The sequence below is a fragment of the Tauraco erythrolophus genome, chromosome 19, assembly GCF_009769465.1.
Source record: "Tauraco erythrolophus isolate bTauEry1 chromosome 19, bTauEry1.pri, whole genome shotgun sequence".
NCBI lineage: Eukaryota > Metazoa > Chordata > Aves > Musophagiformes > Musophagidae > Tauraco > Tauraco erythrolophus.
Window position 1 is genome coordinate 9,128,418 of NC_141483.1, and position 23,845 is coordinate 9,152,262.

Genomic DNA, 23,845 nt, shown 5'->3' on the forward strand with positions numbered 1-23,845 from the left:
AACCTTTTGATTGGGAGTTTCTGCAAATAGACTGTGCCATTGTAGTGTGCTTGGATTAATGACAGTCACCATAAATTGACACAGGCATAACACCACCTGGATTAAAACAGGCCTGTGACAAAGTCCTCCTACAATATCAGTGACTTCATTCTTCTAGAATATTCTTTTGGACTGTGTGTCATGTGAATACGTAAATGTGCCCATGTCTTGTTGTGAGGCCAGTTCCCTGTCCTCGTATCCTGTGTGTTTGAGTGTTGGATATGGGTAAACCCAGCAGTTGTGCTCGCAGTGTTTTTGGCTTTGCTCCATCTGTGCTCAGCAAACCTTTCTCATTAAGGAAAACCAAATGGCTGCCTTTCCCAGATGCTACCTAACTCTTGATGAGAAGCTGCCAGAAACTAAATGAACCTTTTTCTCACCTATACACAAGTTGTTTTGGAACCCCCAGTCAGTCTTGCAGCTCGTGAGATTTAAATTGCAACTAAACCAAAAACCAAGCATTCAAATTTTTTGCGTATCACGTCGAATTTTACCCCAATTGTAGTGGAGTTCAAAGATGTGTATTTCCAGGGGCTGGCATTTCCTGATGCCAGGAGCTTGGCACTAGGAGGAAGGTAGGGACACAGCTGCTGAGCATGTGCTGCCTGTAGTTGGAGGAAGGAAGGAAAATGTAAAGCCTGAAAGGATGCTCTGGACTGTCATTTGCAGAAACACTTCAGAGGGAGCCTGCAAAGAATTCAGTTTGTCTGACAGATTTCTCAGCTTCTGTGCTGTTTGGAACAAGAGTTGGAGACACAACACCCATGGGGCCAACAGTATTTACACAGCTGACAACTTTCATTTGGAAGCTACAAATGGACAGTTAACTCTACAAACAAAATGGCCTAGTGAGGTGAAAGGGCTGCTGTAAAGACACATTAATCGGCAGCCCTTCTCCTTGCTGAAGTCACGTTGTTATGATGCATACTACTGATTTTGAAAATGGCCATGCAACAAGGACGACCTCACTGCAGGCAGTTCTGTGATTAATGTTGCGGAAGTGGCCAGAGCGTGACTTGATCTTGAAAAGGCAACCTCTCTTTCCTGTCCTCTTCATAGTCTCTGTAGGGTCCTGCTGCAACTCCACTACTTGCTCTAGAAAGGAAGCACCCAAACTCTCTATCTCAAGTGCAGTTAGTTCAGCAGAGCTGCCATAAAACCAGCTTGCATGATTATAGGAGTTTTCTTTCACTATAAGGGAATCCTAAGGTGCCCTCCAACTACCAGTAGCTCCTAATACTTGCCCATGGTGATTCCCTTGAACACGAGTTGCTCCTAGAGTCAAGAGTGGCCCTTTGAGGATAATGGCAATCAGTGTAAATTAAAGTGGTCCCTGGCACAATTCACAGCGTCCAACCCAGTGCCTGAACACTTTAGGTCAGGTATGTGTGCGACTGTAGCTAAAAGATGCCTTTGTATCCCCTGTTGCTGCTGCTGGTTTCCATTTAGACCAAAAGCTCTGAGAGAATTCCCCATAATGCAAATGCAAAAAAAGAGTCCCTTATGTGCCCCTTTGGGTCATGTTTGCTCTCACGCTTTGTGCTTGCTCCAAAGATGAGCAGATTAATATTCTGTTAGCTCAGGGCTTCTTGCTGCTGGCCTTAGGTTATTAAATGTAATGCTGGATTGCTACTGGTTCTCAGTTGAACAAGAAAGAGTGGAGTTTGGAAAAGGTTGAGAAGCATGGTGCTATCCTGTATTCCCGCAGCATCCTTCCTTGGCTTGTGCTGGCTTCCTGCAGTGTCAAATTGTTCTTCAGAGCGAGACTCCATGCTCTCTGGGAGGGAGGTGTTCAGACACATAATTGCCCACGTGTGTGAGCCTGGGGAAAGGTTGCATCTTCTTTCTAGCATCTGCCTGGTGCACAAGCTGGATAAATAAATAAGCCTGCAGCCTCTCATAAAACATGCTGGTTGCTCCGGCACTTCTGCTGAGTTATAACTTTGGAAGTTAGTGTAGCCTCTGCATCTTCTGTACGAAATCCATGCAACTGAGGTTTGTGACACAGAGCTGTATTTTACATAGGTGAAGCTCCTACTATAAATTGTATCACATTAGCTTCTGAGCTCTTTGCTTCTAGGGTCTGTTTAACATTGGCCAGCATTGAAAGAAACAGCGACTGGAGATGAGAATGGGACCACTGTGTGTTCAGGTCAGCTAAAAGAACTGTGCTGTGTTTTCCACTGCCTCAATTCTTAACACCAGTATAGTTGTGACTACAAACTTGAATCTATCTGAAAGAGAAGATGTGATCAAACAGCTTTAATTAGTTGCTGGAATTGCCTTTCCCATTCTCTGAATGTCATCTTTTATTGGAGAGAAATCGGTCTCTAATTTTATATGATCCTGTACTGCTTTTATTCTATTAATTTCATGCCTGTTATTGTCCAGCTTCTTTAGATCTAATGAAGCTTTCACTCAATAAAATTGATGAGCTTTTCTACATGCTGTCATTAGTGTCAATGCAAATCAGAGTGACTCCATTTAAGCCTAAGATTCCTGGCAGTGGTGACCCTGTTTTTATTATCTGTTTCCATCTGGGAATGCATTCTGCGTTTACCGGTGTAGGACACAAAGGGGACTGTAACGGAGATCCTCAGCATCCTTTGGCTGTCTGTGTAACTTTGGTCACATCACTTAATCTGACTGTGCCTTGCTAACAAGTGCTTCATCTGTCATTATGGTGTGTTTGTATCTTACACTTTTGGAGGCAGTCTGTGTGTAGTGCAGTTGGATTCCATCTCTGTTGCACTATATAGGTGCTCTTTATCACAAATATCAATAATAAATACTGCTAGGATAGTAGGAGAGAGTTATATTTTCTTCTGCGTGGCTGTGTGTGTACTCAGGCCTGAGTGTAGAGTGAGTGGGGAAGTGCTGGGCTTTGTCCTTCCTTAGAACCAGTCTGTTGGTTCTTGGCACTAACGTTCTCTAGCTCCGTCCCTCTTCGTTTAGTTTCCGGAGTTAAACGGTAGCTGGTAATTGCTTCGCACATATGCTGGGTTTTTCACTGCAGTGGGGGGGCTGCTTGGCTCAGCACAGCTATGTGCCGTTGCGGAGAGCTCGTTTCCTCTGGCAGTGTGTCAGAAGCACGCTTTTCCAGTTGACCTGAGTGATCACAGCGTCCTGTTTGACATCGCTGGGTCTTACAGGACTGCAGCCTGCTAGAGCCTGTCTCACTGGTGCAGCAAGCACTCACTGAAGTTCTTTCCAGAAACGGAAACATGACACACAGCTGTTTTTCTACCACATCAGAAAAGACCATCCTATACTAGCAAAAGCTTTTCACAGGCCAGCAGGCAGGAAAAATGTTCACATCTCCTCAGGCAGAAAGCCATCAGTCTTCTGCTGGTGCTAATTAGCGAAATTCTGATTAAGTCATTGGAGCAGTGCCAGTTTGCACCAGATGAGGAGCTGGTCCGTGTGGAGTGGGTTGACATGGCACGATATAGCGTGGGCTGAGAGCACCCTGGGGATGTGGTAGCTGAGTGCTGAAAGCAGAGCCTGGAGTAGCAGCAATGCCGTCCCAGTACTAGTTTATTCTGGGTTCCTTTTCTGGTACTTTATTTATTTATTTACTTACTTATGTATTTCTGGATAGAGATATATATATCACTGTTAAAAAATAAAAAAACAACCAAAGAAAAACAAACAAAATAAAAATCTTCCTATGTGTACACAATATATGTACTTACCTCTCCAGTGTGTAACGAGGGGTTGATAAAGCCTGCAAGAGCTGGCAGCATGTGGTTAAGCTATCAGCTGCATGCAAACACACTGGCTGCCTTGAGGGGATTCCCTTGGGGAGAAGGAGTATGGACACTGTACTTCAGTCCTAAGGGAGCTGGTTAGGAAATAGGGTTATTCCCCTTCATCTTATGAAACATGGCGTTTATAGGCAAATCAATCAAATACAGCCAAAACATAGTTTTTAAATTTTTTGAAAGTTTTGGAACTCTTTTCAGCTCTCGTCATAAATATATGTTCTTAATATAGTATCTTAACATTTCAAACTATCCATCACTTTAGTCTTCCAGTTACGCCATACCCACACAAATATGCTATTCCACTTTAGTGTCTGAAAATGTTTCTAGATTTAATGAGTGACTCATCATTTGCAGAAAGACATGAGTTTACAGTGGTTTAGGTTTCCTGCATGAAATCTTTATATCTCTCCATTTTTCTTTCTTGATCATTACTGGTACCTACATTCAAGTATGGTAAGCTTAGAGGGAAAAGTTCATGGGGTGATATTTTTGTCCTTGTAAGTTTGTTACAGAGGTGTACATTTTGGCAATATTAATTGAAAAAGTATATGGTATTCTTAAAGCACAGAAGTTTGACCTATTTCTCTTCCTCCTCATCTAGGTAAGCCCACACGGTTATACATTTCATACTCATTCAGTGAAAACAATCAGCACATTATAGGTTTGAGCTTATGAAATAAACAGAGACTAATGTGTGGTCCTCTGTTGTCCTAATATTCTGGAGAAATCTTGCTGTTTTCAAAGCCAATGTGCCTAATAGTAGACAGGCATAGGGGAACTAGTAATTTTTCTCCTGTCAATAGAAAACCTTCCTCATCACGTACTATTCAATGGCAAAGTACTATACTTACTAGGTACTTACCTGCCAGGACCTCTGATTTTGACAAGCTAGGCTGAGTTGGGAGGTAGTATTCTCTGAGCTATGGACTGAAAAGCCCCTTATGTAGCTACAGTGTCAATGAACACAGCCTTTCCCAAATAAACCACGTGTGTTCCTTCTTTCTGAGGTCAGACGCACAAGCGAGGAGATTGCTCCTGCTTGAAAAGCCGATCTGTGAAGCATCATGAACTCTGGTCTTCATGATATCCTCAGTCTGGTGCTGGCTGGCTGTACAGGGTAGAGCTGGCTAATCTGCATGCGTAGGAATGCCTTTCCCTGTCAGTTAAGTGGTGAAGCCTCTGGGATGAAATGCAGAAGCTGTTTTAAGTCTCTGTAGCAGTGCTGCATGGTATTTGGCTGCAAAAAAAAAAAAATCAGTACATTGAAAAGATGGACTGTTGGAAGAGAACAAAAGCCCGATCATGTGGAGTGATGGAAGAACTGTGATAGTTTGTCACCACATCTCTAGAGATTGCTCTGTTTTTCCTTCTCAAGAAAATAAGCATTTCAGCTTCATTTGCAATCTTTTGCAATTTCTGACAAGAGATGTCATTCAGTGTTGTATTGTCATGCTGGAAAAATGTTAGTGGCTTTTAGCCTGCTGCAGACTGAAAATTAAGTTTTGGGTTTTTTTCCCCACTTTTTGTGATGTATTCCAACCAATTATTTGACCCACTGAGCACAGCGAAGGTCCAGCAGGTGTGTAAATGCTCCTGAGGGTTCGTGAGCAGTTTAAGAGAACCTGCTGAACTGAGAGGAGGGGAAATAGTAAGATGTGCACAACTGTTTTTAGAGTGCTTGCCTCCATCACAGCTCTGGAAAAAATAGATTCAGAGTCTGGAAGCAGTATTTATCTAGGGCTTAGGGTTGCAAGGCTAAAAGACATGACTGGCTAGAGAAATGTAATGGAAAGTGCTCTGGGAATGGATTCAGCAACTGAAGAGCCCTTGGATGCAATGAAACTAAAGGTGTAGAGAGACAAGTCAGTGACCCTTTGAAGAATTGCCTTTCCAAATCATCTGTGAAATCATCAGAATGACAGGTCCCACCTCATAGTCCGCTGGTGCTTGAGAATTATGGAAAGCTTTAGATACAGATTCCTTTTTTGGTTAGCTCGGGTAGGAGGATGGCTCACTGAAGCTTGCGGTGTCTGTAACATTCAAAGACAGGTCTGCGAGCATCACATAGAGTGAAATCAAAGGCCTGGGTTTCAGGTAAGCACTTCAGCAGAGCAGTGTTCTATTGTAGGCTATGATATCATCTCACTTCTTGTGTTAATGAATGGTTCTCTTTGCCAGCCAGCGTCTGTTTGCTCAAAAATATATAGTTCAGCTTCTGAGCCTTAGAGCTGCATCTGTTCTCAATGGTGTGTTGCCTAGGGAGGGGAAAATCTTAGCGTTACAGAGGATGGCTGGAAATCAAGCTAGCAGATGTAAATGTGAAGAAACACAAGGAACGCACATGGCTACCACTCCTGCAGCCAAAGGACATCCCTTGCTCCCATGCCTTGGGGAACAACCACGTTAGTTTAGGTTTTGCTGCACTGGTTTTGCAATGCAACTGAACTTCCAGGTTGTTTTTTGGGTTTTGGTGGTGTGTTGTTTTTTGTTTTTTTTTCCTTCTTCTCCCCTGACAATTTCATGAAACCATTTTCCTCAACCTTTTATTTTTTTTTGAATAATGAATTGGAGTTTTGCTAGGAGGAGATGCATTTCTTTTTTGTGCTGTTCTCTGTGATGAGTGTGGTGGGAGTGTTTGTCTCCCCCAGCTGCCTTCGTTGTGGCCAGCTGCAGAACAATTGGTGAGACACCATCTGGCTTGCCCCAATTTTCACCAGCTGTAGGTATAATCAGCAGGATGATTGTAAAGTCCCTCTTCCTTCCATACAAAAAACTCTGGAAAACAAATGCAGTGATGCATGGATGCATAATGGAAGATTGAAAACATGCCATGGTTTTCAGAGGGCTACAAGACCTGCACTGAATTACTCTTAAACAAGTTTAAAAGCACCTGGGTTAATGTGCATCCAGTGAAGGAACTGCCGATGCTCAACTTCTGCAGCTTTTCTGGAGTTGGCATTTCTCAGTACAGATTTGTGGGGGGGAGAGGGGGACACAAGCGCAATGAAGTTTCCTGTTTGGGCCTCCTAGTGCTTGTGAGGAACAAAGAGCTTCCTTTCTACAACTTTTTGCCTGTTTAGATGCATTTAGATTTTAATATCTTAGGTGAGAGGAAATTTTCTTAAGCGTACAGCCAACAAGGACTTAACCATGTTACCCCATGCAGGAGCCAGCAAGGTAAGGGTTAACTTGTGTTTATCTTGAGGTCAATCGAGTCATTGGAAGTATCAGGATTAAGCCTTCTTTGTGCTAGTTTGCAGCTCTGCTCTCTCCACCATGCTTGCCACATAAGGTGTGATATGCTGAGCACCTGTAGCTCCCATTGCCTGCAGCTGCTAAATCAGTCAGTGCACCAGATCTTCCAGAGCAGCTGGAGTGGGAGGGTTTCTTTTGCTGCTTTTTACCTTGGAGCTTACCTGGATTTTAGCTGATCTGAACCTAATGTACTTTTTCAAAGCCAGCCATCAATGGCATGATCTCCTGCTGTTTCATAAAATCAGGTAGGGTACTACATTCCCAGTGGCTTGAAGTCCTGCTGGATGGGGACCGAAGGGTTGTCTTGGACTGGTGAGATATTGTGTGACCGACCTGTGCTGAAATTGCTTAAAGCCATGCCAGCTGCAAGCTTCTGTGGTGCAGGTTCATGCGATGTCCTAGTTGCTTGCGTTTGAATTGTTTAAGCAGCGCAAAGTACAAACAGCTAACAAAGCACCTTAATAATGGATTGTAGGGCAAAGGATTATGATAAACCTGCTTAGAGATGTAAAGGAGTAACAGTATGAGGGAGCATTATTTAAAGGCAGGTAGTGTTTATGGTCTGCTATGTGTTTCATGGTTTAGTTTGGGGTTTTTTAGTTAGAGCAGCCAGTACTCATGTTCATTCATATCTTCCAAAAATCATTGTGTTGGCAAAAATAAAATTGGATGGTTCTCTCCCATGCGGCTAAAATTAATATTGTCTAGAGAGCAATTTGAGAATGTTCCAGAGGGGACAGATATTTCCACTTTTGTTTAATTGTTTTGATGGAGGTTCTGGAAGATGTAGGAGGCCGTGCAGTATCCCCTGATTGTCTCTTGTTTGCCATTAAATGAGACCAGAGTTTCAGGGGGAGAAAATGGTGACTGGGAAGCTGAATGTCCGTTTAGAATATGTGGGAGGGAAAGTTTTTTATGTAAAGTGTTAGCAGTGGTCTGGTGTCAATAATACATAGCTGGTGCCCGAGCAGCTGAGACTGTGCACTTTACTGTGAATATTTCAGATTCTTGAAAAATCTGGAAGCCACACTTGGGCCTGGCCTCTTGCAAGTTCAGATCAAACATCTTGTTTGTCCTTGAAACGCTGTCAGCGTAGTGGAACATGCATGTCTGTGAAGGAATTATAGTTGAGCTAAATAAGAGAATATAATTGTGATTTGTTTTTGCTGTGAGTTTGTGGGCAGGCTGAGTTCAGTTCTGGCACGGAAGGAATTGCAGATATCTCAGTCTTTAAAATTTGTGCCAAGACGACTCCTTGGTTAAGCCCAACTTGCTCATAGGCTAGAGATGGAAAGATCCATAGCAAACAACACTTACGGTATTGCTTACTGCAATATAAAAAAACCACTGTATTTTGAGAATAAAATACAAGGAAGAGGGAAGTTTGAGTTTGGTATGAGCAATGTTAATTTAAAAAAAAATACAAAAAGCTGTTTAATAGAAAGTGATCAATTCTAATCATATCAAGTCTATTAATCTTGCTAATAGTTCAAAGCAAAAAAAAAGAACACCACCTATCAAAAAAGCCAAACCTAACAACAAAAAAATCCTCCATTGTGCCTAGCAGAAATAACTGCACAAAAGCTCTCCAGTGGAATTTGAATTTCTGATTAATTAGACTGCAGTGTTAATTAGTGCTAGTAGTCCTGAGACAAATCTGGTAATTAGTGAGTTGCATATCCAGTGGGGAAGCCCAGCAGAACACCTGTTTTAGAGTGGCTCCTGGATGCAAATGAAAGATTTGCTGTGTTGTGTCAGCGCTGTTCATTTTTCTAGTTCTGTGCCTTGCCCTGCAAGTATTTGTATGCAAGTTTGAGTTTGTGAGCAATTGTGTGCACCATTTCTCTGAAATCGTAAAAAGTATAGTCTTCTGTTAGACTGACAATGCCAGGCCATACGGTGACTATGGATCTGGAACATGTTATTCCCAATTGTTTGGACTGGAGTAATTAACAGTCAATCAGGCTTGTGTAAATGGATTAACTGCACCTCAAGGTCTCAAGACAAATGCGTGTAAACCTCAGACCCCAAGCTGAATCTGATCCACAAATGGTTTAAAGCAAAAGATAGGCATGTGAATTCTTCTCTTTTAAAGACATGCCTGATCACATAAGGTTCCTCCTCACCTTCACCCATGTTACAGGCTGTTGTTCAGCTCTGATGAGAACAGAGCAGCCACAAACCTGTAGAAGGTAGGTCCTCTCATTCCTGAGACTCTTGTCTACTAGGAGCTCTCTGTGGGGTGTTACATGTTCATAGCAATACTGATAAATGACAACTCGTTTCTTAATTAAATCCCTTTGTGTTTTGGCCACTTTTTTTCCATCTGAGAAGGGATTTAGCTTTTGCTCTGTTAAGTTATAGAACAGACATTACAGATTTTAGGCTTATGGGAAGTTCAGTGTGAAGCAATTGCTGAGATATGTGGCATTAAGGAAAGATGTTTGAGCACAGCTCTGAGCACTAATTAGTTGCCTTAGGAGCAGAGCAATACTGTCTTCCTTCCTACCAAAGGTTTTGTATTAAGCACAGAAACTTTCGTATCCTGACCGGATACACTGTCTGCTTGGAGATAATTGTCTTTTTTTTTTTGAAAAACAGACACGTTCAGGATTAAGATTTCACTTGGCCTTAATTAAGGATGTCATTGGTTGAATAAAAAATATGGTAATGGAAATGTCCAGGTGCCCTTTGGGGCAAGGTTCACCCACATTAAATGCCACAGGTCCCTCTAGGTAGTTATCTCTCCTGAATACAAAGCATTGGCAGCTTAAGGGCAGGCTATAAGAAAGGTGAGGTTCAGAGCAGTTTATACTCCATCTGAATTTGACACTTGGTGTTGACACAGCTCTGATCTCCTTAAGGTCAAGAAGCAGAATGTTTGTGTCAGCATGGAGTGGTACTGAAACCCAGAGTTTTAAAAGTGCTGGAGAAAAAGGGATTGTTGCGAAGGCAATGGTCTTATTTAACAGTCTATTTCTCTACCACCCTGTTCCTCATCAACTTGAATATGGTCATTTTTAACTTGATACAAATAGAGAGACAAAATGCATCCCTTGGCCGTGAGCCAAACAGACTCAGCAGAATCTTGAAAGAAAAATAAAGCACCAATGAAGTTCGCAAATAAAAGTGGAGATTTGTGTCTTGCCTCTGAGGATGGTTGATGGTTTTTAAAAAGTCTTGCGACCAGAAATCTTAAAATCTTCCAGTGCTGGTTGATCAGCACAGGAAAAATGCTCCATGACAATTCTTCAGTCTCTGATTTTTTTTCCGGACAATTCAATCTGATTTTGTAGTATTTTGGACAAGCAAATAAAAATACCATGTAAGACACAAGTTAAAATACTGTGAAAAGCGACCGTGATATAGGCTAGTATTTCATCCTGTCAGTGCCTTAGCCTTTTGGGGACAGAGATTTACCTGTCTAAGTAACTATATGTGAGAAAATTTTGGTAATATGTTAGGCGAGGCTAATGTCTCTTGCTAGACCCATGACCTTGTTATAAAAGAGAAAGAAAAATATGGTTTGGAGCATTCAATCCCATCCTTGGTCCTGAAATATAAGCCAGTTCTGTAGTCAGAGGCCACTATGTGAAGAGGAAAGTGGACACCGAACGTTCAGCATGGCTATATTTTAGGCTGGCTAACAGAGGTAAAAGTGTTAAAGGTAGACAATTCTGATCACCAACCTAGCAACCATCTCCTATCAAAATAATATTGTGTCAGGGCCTTCTTTCTTTGTTAACTTGGACTATTGTAGTACTGATAGATATCCTTATTAGAAGGCAGACGACCATGGATGTGATGCATGAAGAGATTGATCATCATTTTCCTTGCTCCAACTTCACCTGGATTAAAGTGCTTCTGTAATTTTGAAGCTGCACTGGTGAAAATGCCTTGAGCACCGCTAAGCACCACAGGTGTCCAGGCAAAACTCAGTGTCAGGGTTGTTTTGCCCACATGGCACTGAGGAGCTCATCTTAAGCAAGCTGAAGGAAGAGTGTCAAAATAAAGGATGGCTTGTCCAGGAACCAAGCCTGGGAAATGCTGTACTGGGCCTGGGGTTTGAATGCCAAGCATGGCTTGGTTCTCTGCCACCAAAGCTTAATAGATGTATGTGGGTTGTAGTGTGGTTATAAGAACTGTTGTTACACCTGAACTTTCCTACCTGGCCTTCTCAATGGGAAGCAAAACAGACACTGCTTCCTCTTTGCTCTGTTGTGTAGGAATGGTGAATATCAGCAGGGCAGGGCTTTCCTGAGGTAACAGCAGCAACGCCATGAGGACAGCCCAAGCTCATTTTGCAGTAGGCTGCCAATCTGGTCTAGATCAGAGGAGGAGCAGTAACATCAGCTGCAAAGTGAGGTCCTCTGGGGACTCTGTCAGTGCTCTTGTGAGATGCAAATATTTGATGCTTGTAATACTTGGGCTGTATCTATACGGCACAGTCCAGGTATTGGCTTTGGTGCTGGATGATGTCGTGTAGCTGAAGCTAGAGGTCTTTGACATGAAGTTACCTCATCTCTGTGCGCATAGTCAAATGCTCTGTGTTTCCACAAAAGCAAAACGATAAGCGATAGCTCAGAGCCGACAGTACACTGAGTTTTGTCTCTGGGGCTCTGCTGTCAGCTGGGTGGAATTGGGTAGCTCATAGCAACTGTTGGCTAAATGCACCTATACAGAGCAGCTGTACTCACAAAATCTATAGCTTTATGAAAATCAGAGCTGGAGTGCAAGAGACCTTGTGGACTTGCAGTCTATCATCGTAACCTCTTCAGGTCGATAAATGCTGTAAGCCAAATCCATCCTTTCTAACCTATCTCAGTTTTGAGAAAGGGCAAATGCTAAGGTTAAATGTAAACAATACCCTGATGATGGGCATGATGAAACTGCCCACATGCAAGGGCTTGTGGTTAAGATGACTGAGAGCCATTTGGCCTTGTTAACAGTGTTGCCCTGGGGCTATTTAGGTAGATGAGAAAACTGAGATTTTTCTGAAGGTTTCTGGATTTGCTGGAGGCCTTCAACCTTTTGGGTGTTACTTGAGCTCTGAAGGAAGATCAGGAAAATCGTTAACTCTGTGGAAATAGTGCCAAGGTTTTCGTTGGTGCTCCCTGCCCAACCTCAAAATGTAAAAAATGTGTTTCTTGATTTCTGTGCATGTGTTTCTTGATTTTTCTGTAGTCCACCTATGGTGGGTGGACTACAGAAAAAAAATCCCAATACTTTAAATACTCTTGTGCTACAAGGAAACTTGTAAGAGATTCTTTAGCAGAGGCACAGGAATGGGCATTCTCCTTTGATGCTGTTTCCAAGCAAGGTTTCCACAGTAATGAAATATGACAAAGTGATAGCTCAGCTGGAAAAAATTGGCCAGTTAAGGAGAGATTCAGCATACGTGCCCCTTTGGTGCACCATCTTAAATCACTCTGTTACAATCTGAATTGTCTATTCCTGATAAATCTGCTCAACACTGCTGGATTTAAGAGTGTGCAGAATTAATGCATCCTTATGGGATATGTTCCAGCTTAATTCAGACTTGTGTAATTCACTGCATTAGAAGTGGCCCAAAGTGATACTTCTTGCTTTGTTAGTTTTGCTTATTTTTTTTAAAGAAAAGGGCAATTGCCATGCAAAGTACCTTTGAGAGCCATCAATGTTTGAAATATCTATCACTGTAAATAAATTTGGAGTGTTCATTGCCTATCTGGAATCATACTGTAAAGCGATCAGAGCGGAGACTTTAGTTGGTTTTCATTTATACAGAGCATGAGCTGCTGATGTGTGATTAGTTCCAAGGCAACTAATGAAAAAACACCCCTACTTGATGTTAATGTGAATTCCCCAAACCCTCTTGTCCTTGGTGCCTCTTCTCAGGATCATGAGTGGCTTCCTGAGCACATTCAGGTGTGTACCCGAGTGAAAGAAAAGTAAGACAAACTGGAGGAAGTGAAACTTTCACAGGCAGTTTCGGAATTGAGAAGTGTCTCCATAGGAAAACAGTGAATGTGCTCAGAAACACAGTTGATTCAAGTCATCCACTCTTAGGGGAAAAAGTAGTTTGCAAACATGTCAGTTAAAACATTTTCTAATTAGCTACATGCTCTACATGATATAATGTATATTATATCTTCATATATTACCTTCCTGATTTTCATCAGGGAAGAATAAATAACATGCGAAGGAGGCTGTACCGCAGGAATGGTGTAAGGCTGGAGGCTCAGCCTGTGATATCGTTCGAAAGAGAAAGAGGTGAGCGAGCCATGAACCATAGCGTTGTGGGGAATGTCCTCTCCATAATGGCTGTGCTACGGATGGAAGCGCGGGGCTGGGGTGGGACCCAGGTGTGCAGAGACAATGGTGATTGTGTTAGAGATTTCTACAGGCTGGAGTCAGTCCTGCGTTGAAGGCCTCTCTCCAGCCCCTGACAGGTTCTTTGCGTTTCATTTTCCCATTGTGCAGACTTCTGAGAACCAGTGCCTGAAATATCTGGTTAGTAATAAATACTTGTAATAACAGATCGCTTGAATGCCTGTGGTTTCTGGCTGGGTCATTTTGAAGCAAAACTTGGGGCTGCGAGGGCACTCTGGTAATGAAACAAACTATTAGCTTTTTACTTGCAGTTTAGTTAAGTGTGGAGGGCTGGATTTACTTGACTGGAGGATGCTGGAAGTCATCCAGTGCTTTCAGTGCTGGACTCCTGCTAAATGCTCTAACTTAGGAAGTAATTTAGAGAGGTTCTACTGGAGTTTCTGCACCAGGAAAAGAATCTCTCTATTGGGAAAAGAGGAGCTTGATTCAAGATGAGAGAGAGTTTATAGCTGTAGTTTTGCGTTGCCCTTGAGGAAGGTGTGTTCTTTCCCCAGAGACTCTCCAGAAGAGCTGAGCCAGCCAGTGCAGTATTGGCTGAGGGATGAGCATTTGCTGAACCTGCTCTTGCCCTCAGGCTGGGAGAGTTCTGCTGCTGAGACACAGCCTTTTGATACCTGGGGAAGGCAATGTTTTTTGCTAGAAAAGGTGATTATTCCAGTTCAGCATTTGTGCTTACAAGCTTCTTTGAGGTTTCAATCTAATGGTCTTTATTTAGACAGAGGCATGCATTTATTTTATTTTGGGAGATCTGCTTGTCACTTCATTAGACCACTTCCAGCTGAGTGACAGGGAATTTAATTTTCTTCCTTTCTTTGCTACTGTTCAAGAATCCTTCCCCATCTCTCATGTCACCCTGTCACATTGGAATGACGTTTGTGCTACAGAGATGCTGTAGCACAGCTCCTCAGCTCAGTACTAATGAGCCTTCTCTTACTGTGGTTTGGTGTCACCCAGTCTTGTTTGCTGTGTGCTAAAATCCTTGATTCATCTGTTGCTTAAACAGCTTAGTGACTTGACGTATTGTTTTAAATTCTCCTGGCAGGATTAAGAACATGGGCACAGTACTGGAGATGATAGAGACCTTCAGGTATGTGATAGTGAGATTTTGTCACTCTTAACCTGACTACTGATAAGATACTTCAATGGAACAACCATGGAGGAATATACTTGACACAAGTGCGGAGGGCAGCGCTTACCCTAACGGTAGATTATCCTCTTGTTTCTGAGGAGGAAGGAAGGATTTAATCTTACAAGTTTTATGAAATTAGCAGCACCTCATGTCCTAGTAAGAATACAAAAAATTGAATTTACCCGAGTGGGAGGGTTGTCCGTGCTTACGTCTGATTGCGTAGGAAAATCGAAGACATCACTAAATCCTTTGCTGTTTGATTCACAAATGGTTTCTTAAGAGCTGACAGTATTTCATCCACATCTAAAGAAAGGAGCAGGAGGAGTATAAATAAGCCTGCATCATAGCTACAAGTACTATGTAGTCTGAAAAGGGTGAATTTTCTTAATATGGCTCTTCACATGACAAGAAGCCAGTTGTCTGTGGTATTGTCATTGTCAAATGTGAGAGCCACCTGAATAGAAAGAGGCAAAACAGCAATCGTCATTATTTAAAGTTAACTTCAGAAAGTTTGCCTATCCTTGCATCAATGGTGTATGACTGAGGATGACTATTGACAGCAGAATGTGTCTAAACAACATCTCAGCCAACTGTGTTAGCAAACAAACAAACTGAAACCCAACCCATGATCTGAACCATCTAAACCAGAAGGAAGCTGTAAATATTTTAATTTTTTTTTTTTCCTTTTCTAATTAGGGTTGTCTCAGTCACTTGGTTCTACAGGTTACACAGAAAATGCAGTGGAATATTTTCGTTTGTGGCTTTTTCAGTAATATTTAAAATGCAAAAAAATTCCATTCTTCACGAGTGCCGCATATTTTGATGATTCCCCGCCGCTCCCCCCCCAAGCTGTAAGGATGCAACAGAAAGCGCCTGTAGAAAATTTAAAGCATTTCCAGTTGACAGCGTTATTCAACACTTTTACCAGTGCATAGTTTATTCTGGTAGTGTAGAATCTCTCTCTGCATGTATGTTTATGTATGTATTTGCACATATGTATGTAGAAAAGAACTTATGTCCGTTCTCTATATATGCATTTGTTTACTGTGCTTTAAATACTCTATGGCCATGGAGCTGGATCTGTTCTGAAGGGAGAGGGTTTGCTGCTCTCCTGGTGCCACAGGAGGCACTTCTCTGTGTGAGCAGACTTATGTCAGGGCCTGTTACATCCTACTCCAGGTGGGAGATGCCTGTGAGCTGGTGTCCCAGATCTAGACATTTCCAGCAACAAAGCGTTCCAAAGAAAAGAGGGATGTAGGGAGCTGGAGATGAATACAATTTCCTTTCCAGCACTTTGAGGGATTTTGATTTCCTCGTTTCTTCCTGGGAGAAGAGAGTGTTGAAATGTTGGCTTAATTTCAGCTAAACATTATTCCTGTTTGACTTTGACATCAGAGTAATTTGGGATGTGGGGGAAGGTTTAGAAATTTGCCCTGTGTCCGTTGGTTTCAGAGGAACATCAGGTTCAATGATCTGAAGTTTCAGGTTCAATGCTAACTAGATTGAAGAAACAGCCCTTAGTACCTCCTGACCAGGCTGCACCCTCCCCCTCCTCACTGGAACACAAGTTTCAGTTCAGTTTGTTGGGTTTTTTTGTGGTGGTTTTTTTTTCCCCTTTCTTTCTTTCTTCCTCCCGCCTCACCCGTGATCCATTCCCTTTGTCTATGAAAGGAATGAACTCCCATCAGTGGCTTGTCTTGTCTCTCAGTACCTGCCCTTGAAATCCAAGAAACTGAAACAAAAAGAGACTATAGCAGTGCATCTGGAAAACTTATCTTCCACAACTTTGTATCGCTGCTGTATTGCAATTTTCTGCCTCTGTTCTCTAGCTGACCTATACCTATAATAGAAAACTTTCTCCTATATTTCTCATAGTCAAAAGTTGCCTTATCTTCAAGGAACAAGAAAATAGGTTCATTACTCAAAGAAAGACAAGGCGATGTCATCCCATGCTAGAATTTTTTGAGTGTTTTGTTTGGGTTTTATAAGTGGCCACTTACTGAACTGAAAATTGGAGGGGGGAAAAAAAAGCACAGCAGCTTTTCCCATTACTATTTTGTTTTCTAATTAATCCTATCCATTCAAGCTTTATCTGCTTTGCTCATGTGGCGTTTGCTTTTGTAGCTTGAAAAAGAGTGGAGGGAAGGTGTGAATACCCTTCTCTGCTAATGCATTTTGATTGCTTTTCCCCCACTGTTTGGAATGCTTTTAGAAACACCAAGGCTCTTAATTTTTCATGTGACACTGGTTTCCCACTGCTCTGGGTTATTCAACTTGGTAAACATTTTGCCTGAAGGACTACATTTACTCTGATGCACAAGGTGGCTGAGCTGAGAGCTCAAGCCTTTGTGATTGCATTTGATGAAGCCTAAATTAAGACAGGCTAATTTTTGTGTGTATGTATGTTTAATAACTTTTGAATCAGCATCTGAGAAGTGAATGGTTCCTACTGCTATAATCACCTCAAAACAATCCTAAGTTAGTCAAGTGCTTGGAGAAAAGGCATTCGCCATGATAGGGGTTGCATGGAAGTGCCCTTTAGCTTAGCTGGATGGCTGAAATTAAGCTTACTCCCGTGACAACTATGTTTATTTAAAATTATCATGTCCCTCTGCTGCCTGTGTTCCCCACATGGCTAAGGCTTTTGTCGTGCTTGCTAATTCCTGAAGTCTGTCTGAATTTTCCATTTTTAGTTTTAAAGCAGCTGAATAACATCTGAATGTGTTTTATTTGTAAAATGGGGTGCTGAGAATATCTGCCCATGGTCCCCAGCCTTCCTGCTGCAGTGGTTCCTTTCGGACCAGCACGTTTCTCTTCTAGAAAAAACAGCTTTTTCAGAGTTCAGCTTTGCGGTATGTGTCAGTTAGATGAAGCTAGATTTTGAAAGAAAAATGGACTTCAAATATTTGGAAAATATATAGATATGGAAAATATATAGCTCTAATATAGAGAGCTGCAGAGTCATGGAACAGACATAATATTGACATCGGTTACGTTCATGATTTGTCAATGAAAATGAAGCAAAGTGTGTTTAAAATTGCCTGTGAAATAAAATTTTTAGAAGAATTATTACAGCTTGGAACAGAAGCTATGGAATACTCCATGAGTATTCCTCCTGGAACAGAAATTCCAGTTTTAGCTAATATTGGTGATTCTGAAGAATAGCATCTATCTCCTTGGTCTCCTATGCTCTCATAAATGAGTGCTTATAACATCTCGGAGTTGAATAGGTCCATGTAAGTGCACTTATTGTTTATTGCTAATTAGCATTAGTGGATTTAGGTCTCTCAGGAACCCGATTAAAGCAGAAATAGTAATATTCAAGCCTTCATGTTCCTATTTTTCTCTCAGTGGGTTTTATTTCATTACCTTTGAGACTATTTAAGGAATGATTTCTAGCTCTCCCTTGGTAATTCTGTAATCCATTAATGCTGAAATATCCTGGGGAGTGCAGGTCTTGTGTTATTTTTCACCCTGTAAATGTTTCTTGGAACCATTTAAAAAGCCCTTGGAAAGTATAACAACAAATGCCAGACAGTGTAAGTATGCGTGACTTTAAATTATATAGACTCTAATTCTATGACAGACAAATTCCGCTTTGTATGCAGTATGGCTCCCCCATCTGCAGCCTTCCCTGGCTAAAACTGTCAGGGCAAAGTGCATTACAAAGCTGAAATGTCTTAGTGTCTGAGCAGCGCCAGCCCGTCCTTACTCTTCAATGTTTAATGTGGTGTTTAGAGGTGAGATCGAAGATCTGCGGTGTACCTGCAACGGGCTCTGTTCTGAACAGCTCAGATCTTGAGGGCAGTTGTGATGATCCAGCGTCCAAGGTGCTCAGTGAGTATCTGTGGCTCCCGGTGGACTCCAGTGGCCTGTTTTAAAAAGCACCTTGTTGAAACTTCACAGCTCCCAGCCTGCGCTAGCCGGGTTAAAGCTGTGACGTGCGTATGCATCCTGTAGCTGCATCTTCCAACAGCACTGCAGTCATTCCCTTTGGAGCTGCAAAGTTTCATCAGTGTGCTGCTGAGGGAAAGCTAGGCTGAGAAAATTACTTTTGCACTTGAATCTGAAAGCAGTGCTGTTTCTGATCTGATGGGGAAGGAATTTTGTATAGTTTGTTGCCCAGTTTTGGAGTAACTATGTTTTTAGACTGTTCAAGCCTTCCTTGAGGTGTTGATTGTGTTGTTGTTCCAGTGTCATTTGAATAGCGTGGCTGTAGAGATGACCAGTTAGTTGGTTTGAAAAGGACATACACAAAGCTGAGGTTTGGGAGTGAGATTCGTTAAATAATGCTGTACTCTAGTAGTGTCTTCTGCAAGACACTGGAGCTGGCAGATATGTCTCTGTGATGGTAAGACCTCTGCTGGAAGGCTTCTGTCTATCAGACCCAGAGACAGCATCTTGCCAAATGGATGCAGATTCCCTTTGCTCTGGATGTAGTTGATGAAGCAGCGAGCAGAGCAGCATGGAAGAGAGCGCGTTCACGGTGACTTGTGTTGCTCAGCAGGGAGCCTAGCTGAATGTCTTCAGCAGAAATTACTCTTTTCGGAGTTAAAGGGACTTGACTAATCACTGCTCTTTGCAAAACAGGTTTGGTAGTGTTTTGTAGGCATTTCTGTTTAGTGGACTCATTTTTCTCTTCTCTGTTACGGGTGGAGCTTCTGAGCTGGGTGACTCTTAGAAGAATGCCTTTGTCCTCTTGGTTGTGAGTAAGGAGAAATTGTGAGGTGTCACCAATGGTGTTGTCCACCTGGGTTCTGGTCCACGGAAGGAAGTGAAAACACAGCAGCCAATCTGCAGTTTCTGTGGGCAAGGCAGCAGCGCTTCCAAACCATAACTTTTCTACTTTCAGCTATAATACTTCAGCTTCCAAACTGGAATTGAAAGCAGAAATTTTCACTTGAAAATAGAGAAGCATATGGTTGTGCTTGGTTTTTCTCCAAAACCTTATATCACTGCCTTTGTTCTACAGATCTACTGTTCAACTTAAACACTGTTTACTTTCTGTTCAATATCCCTGAAATTCTCTTGCTTGCTATTCACAGCTTCTATTGCCCATCTCTTTTCTTCTGTTAAGCACTCTAAGACAAAAAAAGTGGGGTCTGCTTTGGTGGTGAGCAAGGAAGTCAAAATTGTCTGAATTACGATCATCATCCATTCCTTCCTCTTTACATGAGAAGCCGTCTTTCCTCCCAGATTGATGGCTTATGTACTTTTGAAATTCATGCCGTGGGACTGGTTACCTCAGTGTTTCTCTTAAAATTGTTAAACTATTTCTACAGATGCATAGTGAATTTAGGATATTTCTCAACTGAAAAGTCTGCAGGCATGGTAGGTTTGAATAAGAGGAAACCTATGTATAGTAGGAAGGGGGAGGAAGATGCTTGGCTTACTCAAATCAGTATCTTCCTCTGTCTTTTGTGGATTACTATTTTAAGCCTCTCTGACATGTGTTCGTGTTAAATAGTTTGATTAGTAGGACGTCGAAAATCCATGGATAAAACTCCTGGAGAGATATCATCCTCCTCTGCAGAAGGAAAGTAGTGCTGATGCTTTACATGGTTTGAACTTTCCGTACTGTAAGCTACTGTCACAGGTGATAAATGGTCCTGCAAAACTTGAACTTTTGTGCAAGCATATTATCTGCCACCACCTTCTGGGGTCAAAGTTTCCCTGACACACATGCTTTTCCTTTACCTGCCAAACTTCAGCTAGAGTTTTAGTTTTTAGAGCTACTTGTTCTTTCAAGCAGTGTCTTCTCATCCCCTTTCCCTCTGGATTAAGCAGCCACATCAAACACAAGATTTTTACCTTGCACAGTGGAGGAAAAAGCAATAGGTTCTGTTCAGAAGGAAGTAGCATGTGTGTGACTGCCTTTGCACCATGTTCCTCACCCTTCTCCACTGTCCAGTCTGTTGGGATGCTGGTGCAACAACCTCATAGGATGCTTGATTCCAAGAGATTGAATATTACAAAAAATCAATTAAATAGAATTAGAGTACTTGTATTTCCAAACTGCACAGCAGTTCAGACTGTAAATAGAGAGGGTGATTGTGATATGATGAACTGGTTTAGTAATAAATAGCAAGGCCTTGAAAAGTGGTGATTGTGACTAGGGGGCTTTTCACTCATGTTAATCATTGCTAAGGATAACTCAGAGTGCCTTTCAATAAATACGTGTGTGTTGTGAAACGATGTGGTATGTAGTGGCGATGGAGAGCTTGGATACTGGGGCAAGTGGGACTGTTAATTTTGTAAATGCAAAGAGCACCGCAGAACGGAGCAGCTGGATCTGGTTTTGAGCAGGGTGGTCTGGTGCCAGTGGTGCATTAATCCCCTCACAGCTCATAGATGCAGGATGGCAGCATGCTTTTTCTGAGGTTATTCAGTGTATAACGCTAGGATGTTAAAATTTACTGGAATGGGCTATCTTGCCAGATATCTGTGCTTTGCTCCTTCCTACTGATCTGATGACAGAATGCAAAGCCCAGGCGCTTCTGTCGGTGGGGATGATGTACTCTCTCTTTAACTTGACCAGCTGGACATATGCTAAGTAAATCTTGCTGGTATTAACAAGGCTTTTAGGGGTGTTAGGTCCAAGCTAACTCTTAAAATCTGTCATTGCACCTTTAAATCTTTATCAGAACTAGAGCACTGAGTCTTCCCAGAACTGTATTAATTGGGTTTCATGCTACTGGGAAATTTCAGCCACTAAAAATTTTAGTAGTCCTTGTTCTACTTCTTCCAAAACTGCCGTTCCTCTTGAAACTTTTAATAACCACCAGCTACATGCCTTTGTGAATCAGTGATTTGAAGGAGTAAACAAAACTGGACTAGCTTTTCAGCTAATGCAAATCACCTAAGTTTTTGGCTGACTCTGCCAAAGTACATTTCTTTCTTTAACCTTTGGATGGTTTCCTTTCACGATGGAATGGCTGACACCACGGTGACCTTAGGTCCATAAAACAAAGTAAGCGTAACTTATGCATCTGAAAACTGTCATCTTTAATCTTGATTTCCAAGGTGTATTGCTGACCAAAATGCAATTTTAAAAGCTTTATTCCCCCTTTTTCTATCGAAGAAGTCTAGTCAGAAAATAGCGGAGAACAAAAAACCATTTTTCAGCCCAGATGAAGTGCATAAAAATTATGAATTGATTTTACAGTGCTTGTTGAACTTGCTTGTTCAATAATAAATTATTCCAGTTACAAAGTAACCAATGCATTCCTTGTAACTACCGACTCTCTGAGCAGCAACAGCCTACAACTTGTATTAATATAAACTGTATTGAGCAATCAGTAGAGCATATGCAGTGTTTCAATGCAACATCAGCACTGAAATCATGATAAAATACTTCAGGGTGCCAAGCGAGTCTATGGCAGGGAGCCGGTAGTTTGGTCTGGTCTTCAGAAATGTTCTTCAGGAGTTACAGTGGAGTGAGTTGATGGGGGAAAAAAGCGTTGACTGCCAGTAAGGGGCTGAGTGGCAGTTTATTTGTCTGTTCAAATCAAGTATCAGATGTCAATTAAAAGGGTCTCCTGCAGTTGCTAATTAAGAAGCACTGAGGGATTGATTAGCCATTTACCAATGACTGTCAGTACAAATACATTAGTTCTATTATCCCAGTTTGTACTTCAGGGAATCAACTAGTTTCTATTAATAAATTTCAGCATGTTCACGTGATAAGCATGAGAGTCTGGCATTTAATTTTTTTTAAATATATAAACTATTCATTTTATTGACTCACCTATAGCTTTTCATGTCATGAATATGCTTTTTACTGCATCAAAGGAATTTGTGTTCTGAAGTTATTCTCAATAAGGAGAGTAGCTATCTCAGAAAACGGGGAAGGGTCGAATTCTTGTATATTCCATTAGTGTGCTACCAGCACTCTGGGCTTCCTGCTCCATTTCTGGGCAATGACCTGGAAAGGTGAAGATGCGAATGAGGAAACTGGTAATGAAAAACATTGTTTTGAAAGTATAAGTTGAAGATCTAATGTTATGGTTCCATATCAGGGCTCTAGTCAAAATTTAGAAGGATTTTGGGTGGTTGATTATTCCCTGGCCTTGGCAGCTGCTCTGTTGTAAGGTGCTGGAAATCCTGAGAGCCCGAAGGATTGTGTTGGGATTTTCAGTGCCTCTATTTCCTTCACAAATGTTTAGATGATAACTGTATTTGAAACAGAAAAGTACTTTTTTCCCCACTGTTTATCTTGGAAGTGGTGTGGGTTTTTTTTTTCCAATTTGAAGAAAATATTTCTCTGTCAGAATTTCCCACATCATGGTAATGTGTTTGGCCAGTATTCTTGCCTCATCCTGTTAAGTTTCTCCAATGAAAGATAGCTGAGTTATAGATGCAACTTCTGCAAGGGATACTGGAGTACTGTGTGAGCTTTGAGACAGTTACCCATGTATCCTTCTATATCTGGTGCTTAGCGCTGGTGAGCAATTAAATCTCTTAAGAAATACATGTGAGAGACCAGTTGCAGCCCAAGATGTTTTTAAAGACAGATTTTAGTCTTGCAGCGATAGAGTCAGTATATTTAGATTCTACTGAAACCTTCAGTAACTTTTTTCTCTGACTTCAGCAGGAGTAATTTGATGCAACTTGGAAAGGGAAGAAAAGCAACAGAGACGGAATATACTGGTTTTATTTTCAGAATTCAGAGTCTGTTTGATATTAAAAAGTAAATAAACAAACCCCAAAAATTTCCTTATATGCCATGATGCCTTACTCAGCATGCTGCTATTTGATGTCTATTCCAAACTTTATCCCAGTTTTAGCCCCATATGAACATCTCTCCTGGTTCTGATTTAATGTTTACAGAAATAACATTTGGACTGAGATACAGTAGGAGGAAATCTATCTTAAAATTAGAAAGTTGAAAGAAATATCTTTAATCTCTCCTGTTATTAGTGCTAAAGGAGCTTTGAGAGAATAATAAACCTATCACACTAAGCCCCTTAATTCTCTTTCTTTTAGTCATTCTCTTGTTTCTCATTTGTTTTTTTTTCATTCTTCTAATGCTCATTTTTGTCTCTCTCTTCCTCTGTGGTTTTCACCTTCTTACCCTCAGTTCAACACTCTGCATATAGAGCTCTTTTTCTCCACTTCTGTCTTTCTTTTTAAAGTGTCATGATTTTTTTTTCTCTTCTCTCCCTCCTCTCTTTTTTAAGCCTTTATCCTGCTTCATATTCTCTGCTATAACCCAGTCCTCTGCTGTCATGTCTCTGTTTCTATCAGTGAGATCATGGAGGACGATCTATGAAGAGTTGTAGAA